We start from the raw sequence: 23,061 nt of genomic DNA, 5'->3' as shown, positions 1-23,061 counted from the left end.
ACAAAGAAGAAAAAAAACCCACCTTCCCCACTATTCGTGGGTCGGCCATTCGCGGGTTATGTTTAGATTTATGGGTTAGTCATGTCACGTTCACTGATGCTGTTTCAAAATTAAGAGCGCGGGAATCCTAGGTATGAGGTGCTACGTGGCCCACGTTTTGACGGCCAGTAGCCAGTAGTGTTATTGTAGTGAAGTCACAAGTCAATGTCTTTGTATTTACGTATTTGAATAGTTGTTATATTCATGGGGTTCGTACATTCAATTCTGTACAAAAAAAATACCGAATGAAATACCGATGAAAAAATACCGGTATAGTGGTATACCGATGTGATAAAAATACCGTTACCGGTATACCGAAGTGCTTCTGATACCGGTAATACAAAAACTAAAATACCGGTATTCCGGTATACCGTATACCGGTGCACATCACTACCAGCCAGCCAGCCACACACAGACAAACAGACGAAAAGAGAGACAGATATAGTCACAGACAGAAAGACAGACTAACAGAAACCCAGCCATCCAGGTAGCCAGTTTAGTGAAGCAGCTATGTAGCAAACCATCCAGGCAGCTTGTTAGTCAGCCAGCTAGCCAGATATTAAGTCTTCCAGGCAGGCAGCCTGCCAGCCAGCAGCCAAAGGAAACAAAAAGGCCCACCAAAAAAAGGCTGAGGCAAAGGCGTCCTCAGCCACTCGAAATTGAGCGGTCTGTTAGTCTCTGCTCTTCTAAAAGGAAAAAGGAAATGTAAACACAATGTATGCAATTTACACAAAGGAATCATAATCAGAATTTCACATTTCTCCCTTATATAATTCCACCTAAAAGTTAATATATATTCTGCTAATTAGAACAGGAAAGTGCTTTTTACAAGATTTTAAGAAAGAAAACAATATAGAAGGATTTCTAAGCTAAGTATTTTTCGAACATATATCCTTCAAAATTAGCTAATAAGATGCCGCCAGTGGCGATCCTTTTCAAATATGTTGTTTAGCTATTGACATAACCACTGAAGGAAACCATGTATTGTGTGTGTGTGTGTGTGTGTGTGTGTGTGTGTGTGTGTGTGTGTCGTTTTTTTGTGTGTGTTTCACACATTCCAAAAAAGATGCAAAAAAATCAGCATTGGGTGTTTGAGTTGCTTTGGAGGACATTAAACGCTCTTGCTAGACTATTTTTTTGTGTGGATTGACTGCTGGAAATGTTTGGTGGAGCAGACGCCTCAGGCAGCCTCCTTTTTCGCACTTTTCTTTCATTTCTCTACGTTTTTTTAATTTTTTTTTTTACATAAGGCAGAAGCGAAGCTGAAGGTGGAGGTGATGGGCGAGGTAATAGTGGAGTTGGAGGCAAAGAGCGAGGGAGAGGAAAAGTGGTTGTGATGATGGATGTGCTGAATTTTTGCCTTATTTTTATTTGTTTACCGCCTTTTGTTCCCTTGTATTCCTGGTCGACTCATTTTTCTTTCTGGCCTCGTACCCTCAATTTCAACACCCTCACCTCTTCACTCTTTTACGCCACCCCCTCCACCGTCCCTGTGTGCCGTGCAGGCCAATACAAAGCTGCACTCTGCCTCCTGCTACCTCACGCACGATTTATCCTGCATTCCTCCTCCTTACACGCTTCATGTCCTCCTTTACTCTTCTTCTTTTCTCCTGTCTCTATCGTCTTCTTCTGCTTCTTGTTTTTCTTTTTCTTTTTCTTATTCTCTTTTTCTTCTTCTTTCCCTTTCCTTCAACTTCACTCTCCAGGCGTATCCTAACACAGAGAGAGAGAGAGAGAGAGAGAGAGAGAGAGAGAGAGAGAGAGAGAGAGAGAGAGAGAGAGAGAGAGAGAGAGAGAGAGAGAGAGAGACTTGAAAGCATTGCTGAAAAAAATTGAAAACAAAACCTCGAGTTATTACTTCCATTCCTTTAAAAAAAATCCTGTTCCTTTCTTCCATTAGTCTATTTTTTATGTCCTTTTCTGTCCTCATCATTTAATTTCAATATTTTCTTTCACTCATTGTTCCTCATTTCTTCTTTTCTACAATGGTATTGAAATTACAGGTCTCAGTCGATTTCCCGTTCTTTCCTTCTTTCTCAATTTATCTCTGGTCATATTAGTATTTCTTCCATTTTATCGGCTCCTTCAATGCTCTTCAGTTTTCTTCCTCCTCCACTTTACGTCCTTCCTTCCATTAGCCTCCCCAGGCATCTCCATCTCGCATTCTCTTTTATCCTCCTTTCCGTCTTTATTTTCCTTTCGCCTCCTATATTGCTTTTCTTTCCCTCCACTTTTCGTTTATCCTCGACCTCATTCCATAAAAATTCACGTTCATTGCGAAGACGCCAAGTGCAAGAAGGAAGGGAGGAGAAGAAATGAAGAAAGGGAGGAAGGAAAGAGAAACAGACGAGTAAACGGAAGTAAAGGATTGATAATGAAGGAGAGTATTCCTCTCTTGGGAGGTAAGGGACAGAAAGATAAAATAAGAAAGGAAAGTAGTAATATTGAGAGGTAATGTTAGAAAAAAAAGCAACGAACAATGGAGTCGAAGGAAATGGTAAAGAAAGAAATGTTGAGAAAATAGGTGACTGGAAGAGAAAGCTTCATTTGTCTGATAAAGTTATGATGTTAATAAGCAATGTAATGTTAGCACTTTATTGCTCAACAGCGATGAGTGATAGACAGAGTAAGTATTTTTTTATCTTTTTATTTTTTTTTTTTTTTTACATCAAAGGAGACGGCTCAAGAGCAACAAAAATAAAAATAAAAAAGCCCACCACTCGCCGCTCCCATAATAGATAAAAGTAAAGAGTAGCCAAAAGAGATGTCGATTTCGGGTGGAAAGGTGTCTTGATACACTCTTCTTGAAAGAGGTCAAGTCATAGACAGAGGAAATACAAACGAAGGAAGGCTGTTCCAGAGTTTACCAGTGAAGGTGATGAAAGAATGGAGATGCTGGTTAACTCTTGCATAAGGGGTTTGGACAGTATAAGGATGAGCATGAGTAGAAAGTCGTGTGCAGCGAGACCGCGAGAGGTGGGGAGGCATGCAGTTAGCTAGTTCAGCAGAGCAGTCAGCGTAAAAATATCGATAGAAGATAAAAAGAGAGGCAACATGGCGGCGGAATTTAAGAGGTAGAAGACTATCAGTTAGAGGAGGAGAGCTGATGAGACGAAGAGCCATAGACTCCACTCTGTCAAGAAGACCTGTGTGAGAGTTGAGGCCAGAGAGGGCATAGAAAATATCGTTCTTAAGAATCTTAGTAACAGGCATAAAGGAGTCAGAGGGGGGATGAGTAGGAGGAATATGCCCAGAATCGTCCAGAGTGGAGTTTTTACAGAAAGTTTGAGCGAAGAGTTAGCCTTGGAGATAGATGAGACGGCGGTGCTGCCGTCAGGGTTGAAGGGGGAGTTGTAAATGGTCGGCCTGGAAAAAAAAAAATTTTTGTTATTTTTGGCTTATAAAATTCTGTGAGTTTTTATCTTCCTTTTGGTATATGACGTGTGGGGGACACGTGAGATGCATACTCCATACGAGGACGGACAAGGCCCTTATAAATGGAAAGCATCTGTGCGGGGGAGAAGAACTGGTGGAGACGATACAGAACGCTCAATCTCTAGGAAGCTGATTTAGTGAGAGAGATGTAAAGTTTTCAGTTGAGATTTTGAGCTGATTGACCATAGATATTTAGTGTTGAAGAAGGTGAGAGCTGAGTGTTGTCGAAGAATAGGGGATAGGTATTTGGAAGATTGTATCGTGTTGATACGTGGAGAAATTTGGTTTTTGAGGCATTGAAGTACACAAGGTTCCTTTTACCCCAATCGGAAATGATCGCAAGGTCTGAGGTTAAGCGTTCTGCAGCCTCCAGTCTGGAGTCTTGTAATTCCTCTTAATTAAGAAGGTCTTCTGTTGAAAAAAGTTGAATAGTGCAGAGTGGAGTCGTCAGCATATGAGTAGATAGGACAGTTTGTTATGGAAAGAAGATAACTGATGAATAACATGAAGAGAGTGGGTGATAGGACAGAGCCCTGTGGAACACCACTATTGATAGGTTTAAGGGAAGAACAGTGACTGTCTACCACAGCAGAGATAGAACGGCCGGAAAGGAAGCTGGAGATAAGGGAACAGAGGGAAGGATAGAAACCGTAAGAGGGCAGTTTAGAAAGCAAAGACTTGTGCCAGACTCTGTCGAAAGTTTTCGATATGTCTAGCGGAACTACGAAAGTTTCACCGAAACGGCAAAGAGAGGATGACCGAGAGTCAGTTAAGAGAGCGAGAAGATCGCCAGTAGAACGCCCTTTGCGGACCCCATACTGGCGATTAGATAGAAGGTCAGAAGTGGAAAGGTGCTTTTGAATCTTCCGGTTAAGGATTGATTCAAAAGCTTTAGATAGACAGGAAAGTAAAGCTATAGGGCGGTAGTTTGAGGGGTTGGAGCGGTCACCCTTCTTAGGCACAGGCTGTATGAAGGCGTACTTCCAGCAGGAAGGAAAGGTAGATGTTGATAGGCAGAGACGAAAGAGTTTGACCAGGCAAGGTGCCAGCACGGAGGCACAGTTTTTAAGGACAATAGGAGGCACTCAGGACTCAAGGACTTTAGGGACAATAGGAGGTCCATAAGCCTTCTGAGAGTTGAGGCCAGAGAGGGCATAGAAAACATCGTTCTTAAGAATCTTAGTAACAGGCATAAAGGAGTCAGAGGGGGGATGAGTAGGAGGAATATGCCCAGAATCGTCCAGAGTGGAGTTTTTACAGAAAGTTTGAGCGAAGAGTCAGCCTTGGAGATAGATGAGACGGCGGTGCTGCCGTCAGGGTTGAAGGGGGGGTTGTAAATGGTCGGCCTGGAAAAAAAATATATTTTTGTTATTTTTGGCTTATAAAATTCTGTGAGTTTTTATCTTTCTTTTGGTATATGAATGAATCTGATAAAAAAAATAATACAGTGGTGTGCAACATGCAATGCAACGTGCTGCAATGAGTTTCCGCGCGGCACTACTGGGTACAATCCATGTTTTCACCCCTTTTTAATTCTACGATTTTTTTTCCTTGGTCTGTCATGAAAATCTTAGGTTCTCTTTCAATACTGGTTAAAAAAAATGGGAAATTTTTGCATTCACTATTTGTTTTTATAATTCATCCATAATAATATTTTTTTTCATAAATCTAACAAAATAGCCTATGTATCCGCCTCAAATGTCTTTTTTTATTATATTTTATTGATTTTACACAGTAGAACACTGGTTTTTACTTTGAAATATGGATTTATGACCCCGTAAAAAAGACGTAACCTTGGGTAAACAAAGCAGCCTGTTTACACAATCAATGAAAGTAAGTAAGGGAAACCATGTCTGCTTTTTTCTTCATATCCTGATGTATATATCCTGTGGATCTCAAGTCCCTAGGTGAAATAGGTATAATTAAAAAAATATTTAAACTTCATCGCTTGATATCTCAAAACCAGGATTTTACACTTTAAAAAATATCTCCTCCTTTGCACGTCTTGGTATACACATATCTCTTACTGCAGCTGATGAAAATATGTGTAAGGAATAAAGGCTATTTTCGAAACTGATGTTTGAAGTTGATTTTAATTTTGGGGGAATATTTATATGTCAAAAAGTTTTGTCTTATTTCATCGAACTTTAAAAAAATATTTTTTACTATTGTATGAAACCAAAAGAGAATAGCCTTTAATCTCCTATTCTTCCTGATTAAAATGCTTTATAAATGAAAGAAATCGGCTCATCAATAAGGGAGGAGATACACTTAGAACATAAGGAATTTAACATGGGATTTGAGATTTTACAACCCCCCCCCCCCCCTTAAGGAGAAGAGGGAAAGACGATGAAGTGAAATTGGAGATGTTTTTGGCTAGGTGCCAGAGGTCCCGGGAAGAATTACAAAAAGCAAGGGTTCAACATTTTCTATTGATGAAAAAGCTTTTCGTAAGTCGAAGAATAGATTTGGCTCGATTCCGGGCAGAAATATAAAGATCATGGTTAGCAGGAGTGCGAAGGCTCTGGTACCTTTTGTGAGCTGCCTCTCTAGCTTTGATGGCACGAGAACAAGCGTGATTAAACCAAGGCATTTTAGCATGAGGAATAGAAAAAGTACGTGGAATGTGTGCCTCCATTCCAGAGACAATCACCTCTGTGATGCGCTTGGCTCACACAGAGGGGTCTCGCTCCTGGAAACAATAATCATTGCATGGGAAATCGGAAAAGTACACCCTCAGGTCGTCCCACTGGGTTGAAACAAAATGCCAGAAGCATCGCCTCTTCGGGGGGTCCAGAGGATGTACAGGAGCGATAGGACAGGATACAGAAATAAGGTTGTGATCGGAGGAGCCGAACGGAGAGAACGGTTTGACAGAGTAAGTAGACGGGTTAGAGGTAAGGAAGAGGTCTAGTATGTTGAGCCTGTCTCCAAGACGGTCGGGAGTACGTGTATGGGGCTGAACCAACTGCTCTAGATCGTTGAGGAGAGCAAAGTTGTAGACTTTTTTAACAGGCTGGTCAGTGGAAGAGGATGAAAGCCAAAGCTGGTGGTGAACATTGAAATCTCCTAGGATGGAGATTTCAGCGAAGGGAGAGTGGGTCAAGATGTGCTCCACTTTAGAGTTCAAGTAGTCAAAGAATATTACATAGCTAGTAGAGTTAGGTGAGAGATAAATACCACAGATGTATTTAGTAATTGAATGACAATGAAGTCTTAGCCAGATGGTGGAAAATTCTGAAGAGTCAAGGTCGTGGGGACGAGAGCAAGTGATGTTGCGCACGTAGGCGCAACATCCAGCTTTGGATTGAAATTTAGGATATATATTGTAGGAGGAAACAGAGTAGAGGTTGCTGTCAGTAGCCTCAGACATCTGTGTTTCGGTGAGGAAGAGAAGGTGAGGTTTAGAGGAGGAGAGATGGTGTTCCACAGAATGAAAATTAGAACGAAGACCGCGAATGTTGCAGAAATTGATAAGAAAGAGGTTCGAGGAGTTATCAAGACATCTCTCAAGTCGGCAGCCAGAAGGGGAGTCCTCCCTGGGGGAGTTTGTGTCCCCCCCCCCTCCCCACCAGGCGGGGACTCCGAGGCAGTGCGTATATGCTCCATTTTTAATTAAAAAATTTGGGGAAAGGTGTGTATGTTGTGTAAATGAATTGTGGTGTGGAAAGAGTGAGGATCTGTCTTTAGAGAGCATGCTGAACGCTGTAAACATATGCAGGTGTCTTAGGAGGCCGTAAAAAAACTGTCTTACACCATTCTGCTGGTTTACTATCTTGTTTCAGTCGAATTGTATCAAAATTTGTGATATTTTAGACTTATTTTCTTTATCATGCTCCATTTTTCTCAGCATAAACGTTTCTTTTTTCTGATTGCCTTTACTCTCGCTCTTGCCGCCATCGATCCTTGCCGAAATTTTTTTTTTTTGTTATTTCCATCTTTATTCTTCTTCATCTCACTTCATATCACGTATTTGTCTTCATGCCATTTCAGTGTAGTCTCGTCCCTCCTTGTAAACATTATTATCATGCCTTGGAATTTCTTTCTTACCGTTTTTTCATTTTTTTTCTCATTTCATGCACCCATCCATCCATCTTCCTTCCTCCATTCCCTCTCCCCTCAATGTGCTTCTTTCCTTCCCCCTCATGTTTGCATAATCCTTGCCAGTGGTATTAATTCTCAGCAGGTGACTTAATGCAACACACCTGTTGTGGCGCCTTCCGCTGTGTGTGTGTGTGTGTGTGTGTGTGTGTGTGTGTGTGTGTGTGTGTTTTACAGCTAAGGAGACAGTTCAAGGGCGTAAATAAAACAAAAACAAAAATAAAAAAAGCCCGCTACCCACTGCTCCCGAACAGAGGGCAAAGGAGTGTCCAAAACGAGAGGTCAATTTCGGGAGGAGAGGTGTCCTGATCCCCTCCTATTGAAAGAGTTCAAGTCGTAGGCAGGAGGAAATTCAGATGTAGGAAGATTGTTCCAGAGTTTACCAGCGTGAAGGATGAAGGAGTGAAGATGCTGGTTGACTCTTGCATAAGAGGTTTGGACAGTATAGGGATGAGCATGAGTAGAAAGTCGTGTGCAGCGGGGCCGCGGGAGGAGAGGAGGCATGCAGTTAGCAAGTTCAGAAGAGCAGTCAGCATGAAAATATCACAAAAAAACACAAAGAAAGAACAAACAACAGCAGACCTGCTGGTCCTTACGAGGATGTTTGTGACAAGCTACACTAACTATCTAATCAAAGGTGGAAGATGAAGGACAGCAAAGGCGAAGGCTCCTCCCCACCCCCCCATCCCTCCAGCCAAAGCTGGCAGGAAAGGAAAAAGAACCATTCAGCATGGAAAAACTGCATGGAATTTATGTAGGAAAAAGGAAAGAACTACCATTACTGCTACCACTAACCGGGCGATAAAAACGGACAAGGACACCAGTATTCGAAAGAACTTAACGTTATTACGACAATGAGTAATATCTTAATTGCTGGTTGGATTCAAAACACTTGTCTAATCTATTCTTGAAGGCCGTAACTGTTGTACTATCAACGACATCACAGGGTAGAGAGTTCCAAACATTAACAACTCGATTGAAGAAGAAGTGTTTAGCTTCGTGCGACGAGAATCTTTTACCACTTATCTTCAAATTGTGATTTCTTCTTGTTCTATTTGATCGATCAATTGTAAAGTAATCTTCCGCATTAATATCACTGAATCCTTTAAACATTTTAAACACTTCTATTAGATCGCCTCGCATTCTTCGTTTTGATAGGCTGAATAAATTTATTTCTTTAAGCCTTTGTTCATATGACAAATTTCTCAACCTAGGAATCATCTTTGTTACTTTTCGTTGGACCCGTTCCAACTTTTCCATGTCTTTTCTGTAGTAGGGAGACCAAAACTGTACACAGTACTCTAGACGGGGTCGAACCAACGAATTAAACAGTTTTAATATTACTTTTTCCGATTTATTATTAAAGACTCGTCCGATGAAGCCAACCAATTTGTTTGCAGTTTTAACTACCTATGAACAATGCTGACCGGGCTTTAAATCGCTTGATATAATGATTCCAAGATCCTTTTCTTTACTCACTGCAGAAAGTCGTTGGCCATTCATTACGTATCGAACGCGATTGTTATTTTTTCCGATGTGCAACACTTTACATTTGTCAACGTTAAATTTCATTTGCCATTGATTGGCCCAACGTGCAAGTCGATCTATATCTGATTGTAAAGCTTCTTCGTCGAGTGTCGCGGTTACTTTACTAACAATTTTTGTGTCATCAGCAAATTTTGATACTTTGCAAGTGAGCCCATCATCGATATCATTAACATAAATTAAGAAGGGCATGGGGCCAAGCACTGATCCTTGAGGTACGCCGCTTTTGACATCGAGCCAGTTAGATGTAACACCGTTTAGAACTACTCTCTCTTTCCGCTCAGAGTGCCAGTCCGCAAGCCAATTGTGAATGTTACCCGAGATACCGTGCGCCAGTAGTTTGCTGAGCAGTCGTTGGTGGGGGACCTTGTCAAATGCCTTTTGAAAATCCAGATATATGATATCTACTGATCTGCTTTCATCGAACACCTCAAAAATATAGTGAAAAAAATCAAGTAAGTTAGTCAAACACGAATGTTTACTACGGAAGCCATGTCGCGAATTATTTATTATATTATTTTCTTCGAAGAATTTCACCATATTGTCGCGAATGATAGTCTCCATTAACTTACAAACAATAGATGTCAGGCTAATCGGTCGATAGTTTCCTGGATGAGAGTTGTCCCCCTTTTCGAAAATTGGTGTGACATTTGCAAGTTTCCAATCCGACGGAACTTTTCCAGCTGTTAAAGATTTATTGAATATGATGGAGAGCGGTTTACAAATTTGATGTTTGATTTCTTTTAAGACCCTAGGGGTAATTTTGTCTGGACCAGGAGCTTTGCTTACTTTAATCTTTTCAGTTGTGCGTAAAATGTCACTTTCTACGATGAGTACGCTACTTAACATCTTTTCGGCCCTTCTAACCTCCGGCGGTTGAGGTGATAAACAATCTTCGTCGGTAAATACGGATGCGAAAAAGTTATTTAGGATTGTAGCCATTTCATTTTCATCGTTCGTGTGGTTACCATTTTCATTAGCAAGCGGTCCGATACCACAAGTGAGTGACTTTTTATTATTTACATAGCTAAAAAATTCTTTAGGATTAGATTTACTTGTTTCCGTAATATATTCTTCAAGATTTTTCTTGCTTCGTTTTATTAATTTCTTGGTTTCGCGGCGAATTCTGTCCAACTCTAGTTTGTCAGCCTCGCTCTGAGTTGATATGTATCTACTGTATACGCATTTTTTAAGAGATAGGCTATTTTGAATTTCGTTATTCCACCATTTGGGTTTCTTCTTAGAAGCTGAACGTCTGTTACGATAGGGTACGCATATGCTTATGGCATTGTTCAATATTGTGGTGAAGGCCCCCCAAGATTTATCAATATCTGTTTCCGCCGTGATTTCAGTCCAGTCAGAATTATTTATAATTGATCGGAGTCTTACGAAATTCGCTCTCTGATAATCAGGCACCTTTTCTTTACTAGGAGTTACTTTACTTTCTTTCATATTGATGCTGAATGTGATTGTTCGGTGATCGCTAGAACTAAAAATTGGACCAACATTTACTTCGTTAACTAGATCAGCTGTCGTTGAAAAGATAAGGTCAAGTATATTATTTTCCCGAGTCGGTTTTTGAACGTGTTGATGCAAATCACTTTCTAGTAAATTTGTGTACAGGTCGAGCCCTGTATGACAGTTCAACGGTTCACCCCATCTTTTCACTGGCAAGTTAAAGTCCCCAACAATTACTGCCTCGCAACTGCTACTTGTTTCTAATAATAATTCACTTAATGCGTGGTCGATATCAAGAGTCTGCCTTGGCGGTCTGTAGATAAGTCCAATTACTATTTTACGAGATTTATTTTTAATTTCAATGAAGACCGTGTCTACATTGGTTATAAAATCTGTTTTCACGGATACTAGATGGAGAGAGTTGTGGATATAAAAGATAACGCCTCCACCCTGTCTGTTCTCTCTTTCATGACTAAAGATGGTATAACCCGGTAATCTATATTCCGCAATGAAATCTCTATTAGAAGTGTCTATCCAAGATTCTGTGACTCCGATGATGTGATAATGATTTGTAGCTGCGAGGACTTCTAAGTCTTCAAATTTGTTACGTAGGCTACGAGCGTTTACATAGCAAGCTTTAATGTGATTCGAGTCGGGAGTTTTGCGGGTTGAGTGCTCCCTTACAGTGGAGCTGCTGGTGTTCTCGCCTCCGCGTTTTTTGGCTTTCGAAGAGCCACTTGGTCACAGAGCAGCCTCCCGAAACGGGCTGCTCCAACAGGGTTTAAGTGAATGCCATCAGGAAGGAACAAGTCTGAATCGTAGTAAAAATTGTTCCACAAGTTAACGAACTGGACGTTTTCTTGTGAGCAAAGGGACTGAAGTCTGTTGTTTGTGCTGAAGGCCTTATTGTAAAAGCTAGATTCGGCACCGACCCTCGGGAGGATTCCTGAGATTATGATGTTACTGGCATCCGTTTTACGTTTATACTGCTTGATCATGCGGCGGTATTTCTCAAGCAGTTCCTCAGAAAGGGTTGTCTTTACGTCATTTGTCCCCGCGTGAATGACAAAGAGGGTGTTTCGGTCGGCATTTCTCGTGACATCATCGCACGCTGCGGTGATGTCGTCCAGTCTGGCACCTGGATAGCAGTAACGTTTTCTGCGGCCGTTTGATGAACGACCACAGAACTCAACCAGCCGGCCACGCATCATGGAGTCCCCAACTAGGCGAGTCTCGAACTCATCCTCCATGGTGTCTGCCAGCACCTGGAACCTATTGAAGGCAGTGGGGGTCAGTAAGTCCTTGGTTGCCTAAATATCGATAGAAGATGGAAAGAGAGGCAACATGGCGGCGGAATTTGAGAGGTAAAAGACTATCAGTATGAAGAGGAGAGCTGATGAGACGAAGAGCCTTTGACTCCACTCTGTCAAGGAGAGCTGTGTGAGTGGACCCCCCCCACACATGAGATGCATACTCCATACGAGGGCGGACAAGGCCCCTGTAAATGGATAGCAACTGTGCGGGGGAGAAGAACTGGCGGAGACGGTACAGAACGCCCAGCCTCGAGGAAGCTGATTTAGTAAGAGATGAGATATGAAGTTTCCAGTTGAGATTTTGAGTTAAGGATAGACCGAGGATGTTTAGTGTTGAGGAAGGTGATAGATGAGTGTTGTCAAAGAATAGTGGATAGTTGTTTGGAAGATTGTGTCGAGTAGATAGGTGGAGAAACTGTGTTTTTGAGGCGTTGAAGGACACCAGGTTCCTCTTGCCCCAATCGGAAATAATAGTAAGGTCTGAGGCTAAGCGTTCTGTTGCCTCCAGCCTTGAATCGTTAAGTTCCTGTATGGTGGGTCTTCTATTAAAAGAAGTTGAGTAATGCAGAGTGGAGTCATCGGCGTAAGAATGGAAAGGATAGTTCGTTTTGGAAAGAAGATCATCAATGAACAACAGAAAGAGAGTGGGAGATAGGACAGCACCCTGTGGGATACCACTGTTAATAGGTTTAGGGGAAAAACAGTGACCGTCCACCACAGCAGAAATAGAACGGTCAGAAAGGAAACTGGAGATAAAGGTACAGAGAGAAGGATAGAAACCGAACGAGGGTAGTTTGGAAAGCAAAGATTTGTGCCAGACACTATCAAAAGCTTTTGATATGTCCAGCGCAATAGCAAAGGTTTCACCGAAACGTCTAAGAGAGGATGACCAAGAGTCAGTTAGGAAGGCAAGGAGATCACCAGTAGAACGCCCCTTGCGGAATCCATACTGGCGGTCAGAGAGAAGGTCAGAAGTGGAAAGGTGCTTTTGAATCTTCCGGTTAAGGACTGATTCAAAAGATTTAGATAGACACGAAAGTAAAGCTATTGGACGGTAGTTTGAGGGATTGGAACGGTCACCCTTCTTAGGCACAGGCTGTATGAAGGCATACTTCCAGCAGGAGGGAAAGGTAGATGTTGACAGGCAGAGGCGTAAGAGTTTGACCAGGCAGGGTGACAGCACGGAGGCACAGTTTCTAAGGACAATAGGTGTGTGTGTGGGGGGGGGGAGGTTAACGCACGTGCTTGTGCGGGAAAGGAAGAGGAAGAGGAGAAACCCTAAGAAGAGGAGGAGGAGGAGGAGGCAGAGACAAAAAATAAAAAGAGAAGTAAGAGGAAGAAAAGAGGGTAGGGAGTAAGAATGCGATAAGGAGAAAAGGTTTATGCAATTCAAGGAAGAGGAGGAGGAGAAAGAGAAGAATATAATGGTGAAGAAGAAGGAGGGGGAGGAAGGCAGGCACAGAAATTATAAGACTATGCAAGGGAGGAAATGAATGTTTGAAGTTATTATACTTGTGAGAAGAAAAGTAACGAAAAATGAAAAGGCCGAGGTGGAAATTATGCAGAATGAGAGGGCAGGAAGCCAGCTTGTCAAGGGACAAAGTCTTTTTCTTTTTACAGCAAGGGAAGGAGTTCAATTGCAAAAAACGAAAACAACAACAAAAAAGCTCGCTAGACGCTGCTCCGAACAAAAGTAAAAAAAAACGGGAGGCCGGGAGAGACGTCAATTTCGGGTTGCGTTTATTGGCGGTGAAGATGCTGTATGAGTAGCCGTGGTTCATTTTGTATATCTCCTGCTGATTGTAGTAAGTGTGGCATCATTGTGTGTATCTTTCATATCTCTTGTACTTGACTTCAGAGCTAGAAATGAAATTTATTTTTATTCCGATTTGTTTCTTTAATATTCTTTCTTGTAAATATAGGTATAGATTTCGGTTACCTGCACACAGAGAATCATATCATGTATTGAAACTTCGTCTATTGAATAGCGATGGGTGTGGAGCTTTTCAGTTCTTTTAATATGTCCTGTTAGACCAGTGGTCCTCAACAGGTAACTCATATTCCATGCAAGGAAAACTTTAGGATACGAGATAGTCATCAAAATACTAGCGTTTTATGATAAATGCAATATATTTTCGTATAAAGCATCACGGAACTCTTATTCATAATTACAAAAGTAGGGTTCCAATTTTAGCTTCATATAAAAGTTAGGTATACATTAAGAAGGATTACGGTAATATAAACTATTTTCTTCATCATATTCAGGATGATGGGGTACATCATTACTAAAAAATGGCTGTGAACAGCTGTATTACGGCCTGCGATGCTTATCTCTCGTGTTCTTCGTTGCCTCAGCCCGTGGAAGGAGATTACTTTTGAGTCATTATTATTATTATTATCATGATAAGCTACCAAAGCCTCCCTCCAAGGTGCAGATGCAACAAGTTGAACCACACAAAATACCAAAAGGTACTGGAGAGAAGCAAAGGCAACAAATAGTTAAGAAACTGGCCAGTCAACGCCAAAAATAGGAAAAATAAAATTACTGTTTCAAAAAGACATTCACACGAGACTTAAATGTAGAAATGTCTGCAGAAGGGACAATTTCATTGGGTAACTGATTCCATAAATTTGTCAACGACCGAAGAAAACATCGTGAGAATTTTGTAGTATAAAAAATCATAGGATTAATAACAAGATCGTTTTGACTAAGAGCAAACCTCGTGACCCGGGCAGGAGTAAAAGGATCAGGCAAAAGTTTATGTAAGGGACCCAGTAACTAAATAACGATTGATTTCAAGTACTTTTCAGTCGTAGGCAAACTCATTTTTGTCGATCGCCTCCGAGCCGCCGGGATTGTTCTGGCAAATCGCTGTGGATTCGAGGCACGTTGTGTGACGGTGCCTTGCGCCCCTCTCGCCGGGCTGCCCCGACATGGCCTGACCATGGCACTCTTACAAGACTTTGGCATGACGACTTGCTCGGTGACGGCAACCTCGGGCGACGGTGCTATCGTGCTGGGCTCCTATAACTTAACTTTGCTTTCTTCACACGCTATTTAGCTTTTCCTCGCTTCCTCTAGTCCGCCTGTCCGGATCTCATTTTTTTTTTCAGTAATCAAGAAGGAAACCTAGAAGCAGAATAAAATTAACGTGACAGATTTATACGTGCTGTTTCTCCACCCCACTCCCTCAAAAAAAAAAAAAAAAAAAAAGAGAACCGTTAATATGTCCCTTTGATATTCCTTTATGAAAAAGTTGCCTGAGCAACATGAAGACACTTTAGTTACAATAAACAATAGGCCGAGGGGTAATAGGTGACTCGTCGAGTTGGATTAGCTGGGTAGGTTTCAAAAGCAATCAACATAGGGAGAAACTCAAACTTTTGAGCGTTTTGTGGTGATGATTTGTAAAATTATTATATTTTTTCATTTTCAATAATTTGCTCATTCTATAATGATATACAATACCCTTATGCGAGTGGATAGCGTGACGGCGCCGCGTCCAGGGCGACGTGGGTTCGCAACCCGCCTGTTGCAACAAGCTGGGATGTTTCAGTCATCGCCGAGTGGCCTAACGGCGGAGTTTTCAGTGAACCTCTTCCCTCTTCGTCGAAGCGTCGCTTAGAGAGTGTGTTTCCGTGAAGAGATATTTTCAAACCCTAGTTTCTCTTCCCCCTTCGAAACAATCTTTCCGTGTAGTGTTGGTACTACTGCAAATCAAACAAACGTTGAAAACCGAAACATTAATGCATTTTAGGTACATTTCTATAATGGAAAAATATTGTGTGGCAAGTACTTATGTAAGCTGTGCTTGATACAGTGACATACACTATATATAGCAGAAAATTTACATTGATGGGTTTAATTAGTTGGTACCTGAGGTTATGTTTGCTTCGCTCTGATATCGTCCCGTTACCTGTGGGCGGAGCTTAGGAGACCTCGTTAGAATAAACTGCCTTTATTTTCTTTATTTTACTCTGTGTAAACCATATAACTAACGGAAAAACAGTGGTTGTCCTTTCCTCCCCTTGCTACCCTCCCATCTTTCAACCTTCAATTTTTTCCCTTCTGGTGTTTCTGCCGTGTGAGGGAAACAGATTTATGGTGATGGTGACTTGACGTTCACAAGACAGATTGTTGATGGAGCACGCGGCTGACAGCTGGGATTGGGTTTGGCCGCGGAGGAGCCGATACCGTGGTGGTGCAACGGGCTTCTGGCCACTTATTTATAAATCCATGAACAATTGGAGCCGGTGAGTCTGGTCATATATATACAAGTACATGATATTAAAGATATTAACACTTAGAGGCGATGCAGACATTGAGTGCGAGTCTTATGTCATTAGTTTGTTGTTTGATTCATAGTCCTCTGCTTATACTTTTGATAATTTTCTAGCTTTTTTCCTCACCGCATCATCTGAAAGACTTCTCGCTTGAAGAAAGAGAAAAAAATAAATAATACATATATGAAGTAAATACTGATGGCCAAAAAAATAGTGTATGAGTGTAAAGGATAATGTCCTGAAAGATTTACACACGAAGAGTAGAACGTATAATGGTAATATTGTCCACTTAAAATTAATGTATGTGAGCTGCAGAACATGATTATATTACCTGTCACATGTTTGGTGCGTAGGTACAGCAAGTGCTTTATTATATTCTGCAGTTCATTAAAATACCTAACGAATAGATTATATCACGAAAGGAGTCATCTTGATTAATCAACAGGCCTTATGTTGCTTGATCACCAATCCCTGAATGTTTACGTCTTTCTTCTCTCCAATCCTTTCCACTTCACTCCATCTATTTTTCCCTCTTCCTCCCCCTCCTTGACCTATAAGGTAACACTGGAAGATCAAACACCGACTCATTAGCTCCCCTAACAAGGCTGTTTGTTCTTCAAGAAAACGAAAATTGAAAAAGTTCTGTGGAAAAAGATATCTAGTATAAGAGAGGAACGGACAATAAAAGGAGAGAGAATTTTCACCGGTCTGTTTCCTCCTCTTTTCCTCCCCCTCCTCCTCTTTTTCATCCTCTTTCTCCTCCTCCTCTCTTCTCGTCCTCTTTTTTCTTTGGGAGGGCGGTGGCTGAGTGGTTAGCGTGATTTCCGTCCAAGTGAATCAAGAATGAGTTCCAGGGGGCAGCATGAGCCTAGAATAAATGGCGCCACTATAAAAATAGCCTGTACCATGACGGGCTTGGGCCGACCACAAAGGGCCCTGAAGAAAGCCTACCGGCGCTATAGGCGAACACGTAAAGAAAAAAAAAAACTCCACTTCCTCCTCCTCCTCCATTTCCTTCTCGTCTTCATCCACCTCCCGATGGAATACCTCCGCATTCTCAGTTATGAAAAACTGGGATATTTTTCAGTCTTCCGATAAGATTAAATCAGCCGGGCAAATCCTGGTGAATCATCTCTTTCCAATAATCTCTGGCAGAATGAAAGGAGTGGAAGGAAGGGAAAAAATTAGGCAGGAAGGAAATAAAAAGTAAAGTAAAAGAATGAGGGACCAAGAAAGGGGAAGGCTAAGGGTGTATCTGGTCAGATTAATTGTTCTTTACATGAAAAGTAATTGATGTTTGAGGAGAGAGTGTCAATATCAAATGAATGTGACACATATTTGTTTTATTGCTCTTCTTTTTTCTATCCTCCACGCCCACTAAATCATTTATTTTTCATCTGTTCGTTTGCCTTTCTTTTTTTTTTTAATACTTTCCTCGCTTTCTTCTGGCTTATCGTCCATAGTCTTACAATAACTTCGCATTTTCTTCGTTTTTTGTTATCTTCCCTGCTCTCCCCTTCCTCCTCCTCTATCATTCTTTTTTTTTTTTTTTTTTTACTATTTCCCTCTTAGATTCTGCCCTTCAGCCCGTGATAACGGGGCGGGGTATGTGGAAGGGAAAGGGGGGGAGAGTTGCCGACAGACTGGTTACAACACCAAAGGTTACCGAAGCTGGCCTGTCGACGAGTGTCTGGCGTGTCACTACCACATCGCCAGGAGAGGAAAGTTGGCCAGTTATTTTAGCGGGTCCTTGTCCACACAAGATTTTTTTTTTTTTTTTTTTTTTTTTTTTTTTTACATTGCGGCCTATTGCGCCGGTAGGCTTCTTTCCGGTGGATCCTGATGGTCGGCCCAAGGGTTCTTTCCGGTGGGTCCTGATGGTCGGCCCAGCCTTTTCTGGCGCAGGCGAGTGTTTATAGTGGCGCCATCTTGCATTGACTCATACTGCCCTCCCAGAGCTCATCTTTGATCCTAGAATCTAGAGCCCGGGTTGATAGGTGGTCTTCTGGACAGCATGTGGGTAGTTTTAAGCCACTCGGCGGCGGCTGAAAAATCCCAGCTTGGTGGCACCGGGCGGGGATTGAACTCGCGTCCTCCTGAACACGGGGCCGTTACTCTGACGACTCAGCCACCGCCTCACCAAAGATAAAAGAGATAGGTACATGTTTCGTTAAATCGATGGATCAGCATCTATTATTATATTTAACATTGAGATTTGAAGGTGACTGCTTTGATGATCCATGTATATATTTTTTTTAATTACTTATCCCAACGAGTCTTTTTGCCCATTCATGCCTGAAACGAGATAACCATTTGTTGTTCTTTCTCTGTGCTCGATTAGCAGGTCGCGAATCATTAGCATTGAAGTAATTCTTAATTCCCTCAGTTGGACTCGTGACATGCCTCGTCATATACTATCTCCTCAAGAGAGTTCTAACCATCCGTTATGTACCGTACTTCTCTATATTAGGTTAGATTCCCAGGAAGCCTGGCAACGCGACTCTCTTCGACCGTCTCTAATGTCTCCCCCGAGGTAAAACCCCTTTTCGACCTTGGATGTTCTCCATTGCTCTCCATTGCATCTCGGATAACTTCACGTCTAAAGATATTCCACGGGTCTACAGGGTTGTCAAAGGCGCCGATCACATTCAACCGATTTAAGACTGTACATAGGCATACATAGGAAGAACAGACACCAGAAGCCCTGGCGGTCTATGGCGAGGGTATCTCTCTACTACCGCTACTACTAGTAATCCATGTGTGGTAGGATAGGACAGAATAGGTGAAGGCTCCTCCCCACCCACCTCTCCCTCCGGCAACGTGCCGGCAGGAAATAGTTAGAAGAGAACACCATGTGCTTTTAAGGAAGAGAGGGACATGGAATTTTTACAGTAAAGAGATAAATAAGAGGAAATTGCTACCCTTAACACTTCAGTCGTGAAGTAGAATTAGAGTAAGAATACACTACAGTCGTGAAATATAAATAGAGTAAGAATAAACAGTGCATGTAGTTGATTCTTAAAAACATTATAAAAGATAGTATTCTAAAAGCTAGTTTCTTTACATAGGCTTCGTAAGACTAGTTACTAGATTATAAACGGGTAAAAATCCTTTTAATTGGACTCCTCACGATGTGGTGAGATGTAGTTTCAGGAGTTACAGGTAGAGGCTTGGTCCTCGTTTACCTTCGGTACGGGCGTACACTCCAGCACCCTGTTAACCTTACTGTTCCCATACCTCACTCATCAGAGTCGTCTTCTCCAATGAATCCTTTGATAGCCTTTTTCAATTTTGCTTCGACTCTCATTCGATCAGCTTCACTCCAACGTAGCCTACTCCATCACCAGCTAGTTCTTCTACAAATTGCAGGTTGCTGAAGTGTATGTTGCTGCTTGTAATCTAAGCTGTGGGGGAAAATAATATGTCTTCAGGTTGTACTCGTGTTGCAGTCTGCCTGAAACATATGAAAAAGGGTCAGTAAAATTTTGAATCCCTGAAGTACTTATCCAAGGAGGACTTGAAGCTATTAATACTCTGTGCGCTAATTACTGACGGTGGGAGTCTATTCCAGTGATCAACGACTCTATTATTGAAATAACTTCTGCGCGCCAATGTGTTACATCGGTTTCCCTTTAACTTCATAACGTTGCTGCGTGTTATTGTGTTGGTGTCTCTCTGAAATAGATTATCTGGGTAAATGTTTTCGAATACGTACGTAGCTCAGTTCTAGTTCCCTAATTACAAGAAGGACATTCAATTATCTCTAGAGAGAGAACAGCGACGCGCTATGAAAATAATACCATCATAGAGGATTGAACCTTATGACGAACGACTCAAGCGACCCAACCTCTTTACATTGGAAAAGAGATAACCCCGGGGGGAATTATACAGGCTTTCAAACACTTGAATAAATTCAGTAATGTTGATCACTTCACGTTTTCTGTGTTTTAAACATGGAACAATGGTCAAATAGTTAAATCTAAGCGATGCAGTACAGATTTCGGCAGGAGTTATATCTGGAAAAGTCATCCTCCACTGCAACAGTCTCACGCCAGAAACAGCTAGCGCGGAAAGGATCGCATTGAACGTCACTTAACTGTGCCAGGAGTGAACTGAATGTACCCGCGCGTACCAACAGAAGTGCCTTAAGGGAATAGAGGAAATGACGTATTATTAAATTAATTCTTTACTTTACATTGAATATATGAGGTCACTCAGACTAGTAGTCGACGTTCTATCTTAAAATTAATTATAAATTTATATAACCCAACATATACCATTACTAAAATTAGACGAAATATCAATTAATCAATCAATCAATCAATGGGGGCATACGCCAGGGAGTGAGTCACCTCTCCCACTTTTTTTTACAGCAAAGGAAACAGCTCAAGGGCAAAAAAAAAAAAAATCCATTAGGAGAGGTGTCCTGATACTCTCCTCTTGAAAGAGTTCAAGTTGTAGGCAGGAGAAAATACAGATGAAAGAAGATTGTTTGAGAGTTTACCAGCGTGAGGGATGAAAGAGTGAGGATGCTGGTTAACTTTTGCGTAAGAGATTTGGACAGTATAGGGATGAGTTTGAGTAGAGAGTCGTGTGCAGCGGGGCCGCGGGAGGGGGGGAGGCATGCAGTTAGCAAGTCCAGAAGAGCAGTCAGCGTGAAAGTATCGATAGAAAATAGAAAAAGAGGCAACATGGCGGCGGAATTTAAGAAGTAGGAAACTATCAGTAAGAGGAGGGGAGTTGATGAGACGAAGAGCCTTAGACTCTACTCTGTACAAGAGAGCTGTGTAAGTGGAGCCCCCCCACACGTGAGATGCATACTCCATACGAGGGCGGACAAGGCCCCTGTATATGGATAGCAATAGTGCCGGGGAAAAGAACTGGCGGAGAAAATACAGAACGCCCAACCTCGAGGAAGCTGATTTAGTGAGATAAGAGATGTGATGTTTCCATTGAAGATTTTGAGTTAAGGATAGACCGAGGATGTTTAGTGTAGATGAAGGTGACAGTTGAGTGTTGTCGAAGAATAGGGGAAGTTTGGAAGATTGTTTCGAGTTGATAGGTGGAGAAATTAAGATTTTGAGGCATTGAAGGACTCCAGGTTCCTTCTGTCCCAGTCGGAAATAATAACATGGTCAGACGTTAAGCGTTCTGCAGTCTCCCGTCTAGAGTTTTGTAATTCCTGTTGTGAGGGTCTTCTGTTGAAAGACGCCAAGTCCGGGGGTCCCTCCGGGCAAGTCTCCATTCAGGCCCCCTTTCCATCCTGAGTACCTCCTGGCAGAATCTATCGACTTGCTCAAGTCACGAACTCTGTGGGCGTCCCCTTGGCCACCTACACTCAGGAATGCCTCTTATAGAGACAACCCGATGAGCAGGGTTGGCATCTGGGTAACGTACCACGTGTCCGTATAGCCGTAGTTGGCGTTGACGGTTTATGCAGGTAATAGGCCTCGAATCAGTCTCACGGAGCGGTCGCCGGTTTGACACAACGTCATTCCAGCGATATCTCATGATTCTGCGTAGCCACTTATTACCAAAGGCGTCAGTCCGCCTCTCCAAGTCCTCGTTTAGTGTCCATGTCGCACAGTCATAGAGTAAGACAGGAAGCACAAGGGACTCGAAGATCCGGATCTACCTCCTTCTACACAGGTATCGACAACGCCATATATTCGTGCTGAGCGAGTCCATAACACCGTGGGCCAAGCCAATCCGACGTAATACTTTCTGGCGACACTCATCGTTGTTCTGAACTACGGTACCAAGGTATGTGAAATTTTACGAGATCTCAATGTCCTCGTCACTCGCATGAACGGACTGTACTGTGTCATCTAATAAGCCTCCAAGCACCTGTACCTTGGTCTTGGCCCAGGAGACCTGAAGTCCCAAGGGCTTCACCTCCTCGTGCAGTGCCTCGAGAGCCATCACCAAAACCGCCAGCGACTCCGGCAGGATTACTGCATCATCGGTAAAAACAAAGTTAGTGACCCTTATATTGCCAATGGATGCCCCGCAATGACTTTGGTCCACAACTCTGCCTAGTACTCAGTCCATACAAGTGTTGAACAGCTATGGGGCAAGGAAACAGCCCTGCCTCACTTCAGCATTCACGGGAAAGAAGATGGACAAGCCCCTCCCAACTTCACAGCACTTTCAGTACCAGAGTACAGGCCAGTCAGCAAATCAATAGTCCTTAAAGGAATCCAACAGAGTCGCAAATCCCAGAGTGCCTCGCGATGCACTTGAGGTCGACATAGGCTGCAAGCATCCCCTGTCGAAACTCATGTCGGTGCTCCACCAGTACGCGAAGCGTTAGGTCAGTTGTCGAATTATTAAGCTTGTACCTTGAATGTTTAGGTCTCTATAGCTTCAGCTGCTGGTTACGAATTTGCATCAGCAATAAATGGGCAAGCACCTTGTCTGACACACTGTGTAGTGTAATGCCACGGTGGTTGTTGAAATCCTGTCGGTCCCCTTTCCCTTTTCAGATAGGGACTAACAGCCCCCTCTTCCAGTCAGAAGGAATGGTACCGGAGTGCCGTACGGCAGTCAAGACCGCATGTAACCAGCGGATCATGGCCTCACCTCCAGCTTTGAGCAGCTCTGCACTGATGTTACAGGTGCCAGGTGCCTTTCCACCCCTCAGCCACAGCCTCTCTGACCTCGTCAAGAGAGGGTGGGCTTTCGTCGATGGGTGGATCAGCATCCGCCACCTGCAAACCAACAACTGGAAGCTGCTCACTCGGAGGGTCCGCCGTGTACAACTGCTCCAAGTATTCAGCCCAACGAGCCCTCTGCCCATCCATGTCTGACACAAGGCAGCCATTATCTGTTTGGATAGCACTCACCTGAGAGGGAGACTTAGAGCGGAGCTTCTTCAGGGCTCGGT

This window comes from Eriocheir sinensis, chromosome 4 (genome assembly GCF_024679095.1).
Source record: "Eriocheir sinensis breed Jianghai 21 chromosome 4, ASM2467909v1, whole genome shotgun sequence".
Taxonomy (NCBI): domain Eukaryota; kingdom Metazoa; phylum Arthropoda; class Malacostraca; order Decapoda; family Varunidae; genus Eriocheir; species Eriocheir sinensis.
This window is presented reverse-complemented; position numbering follows the sequence as displayed.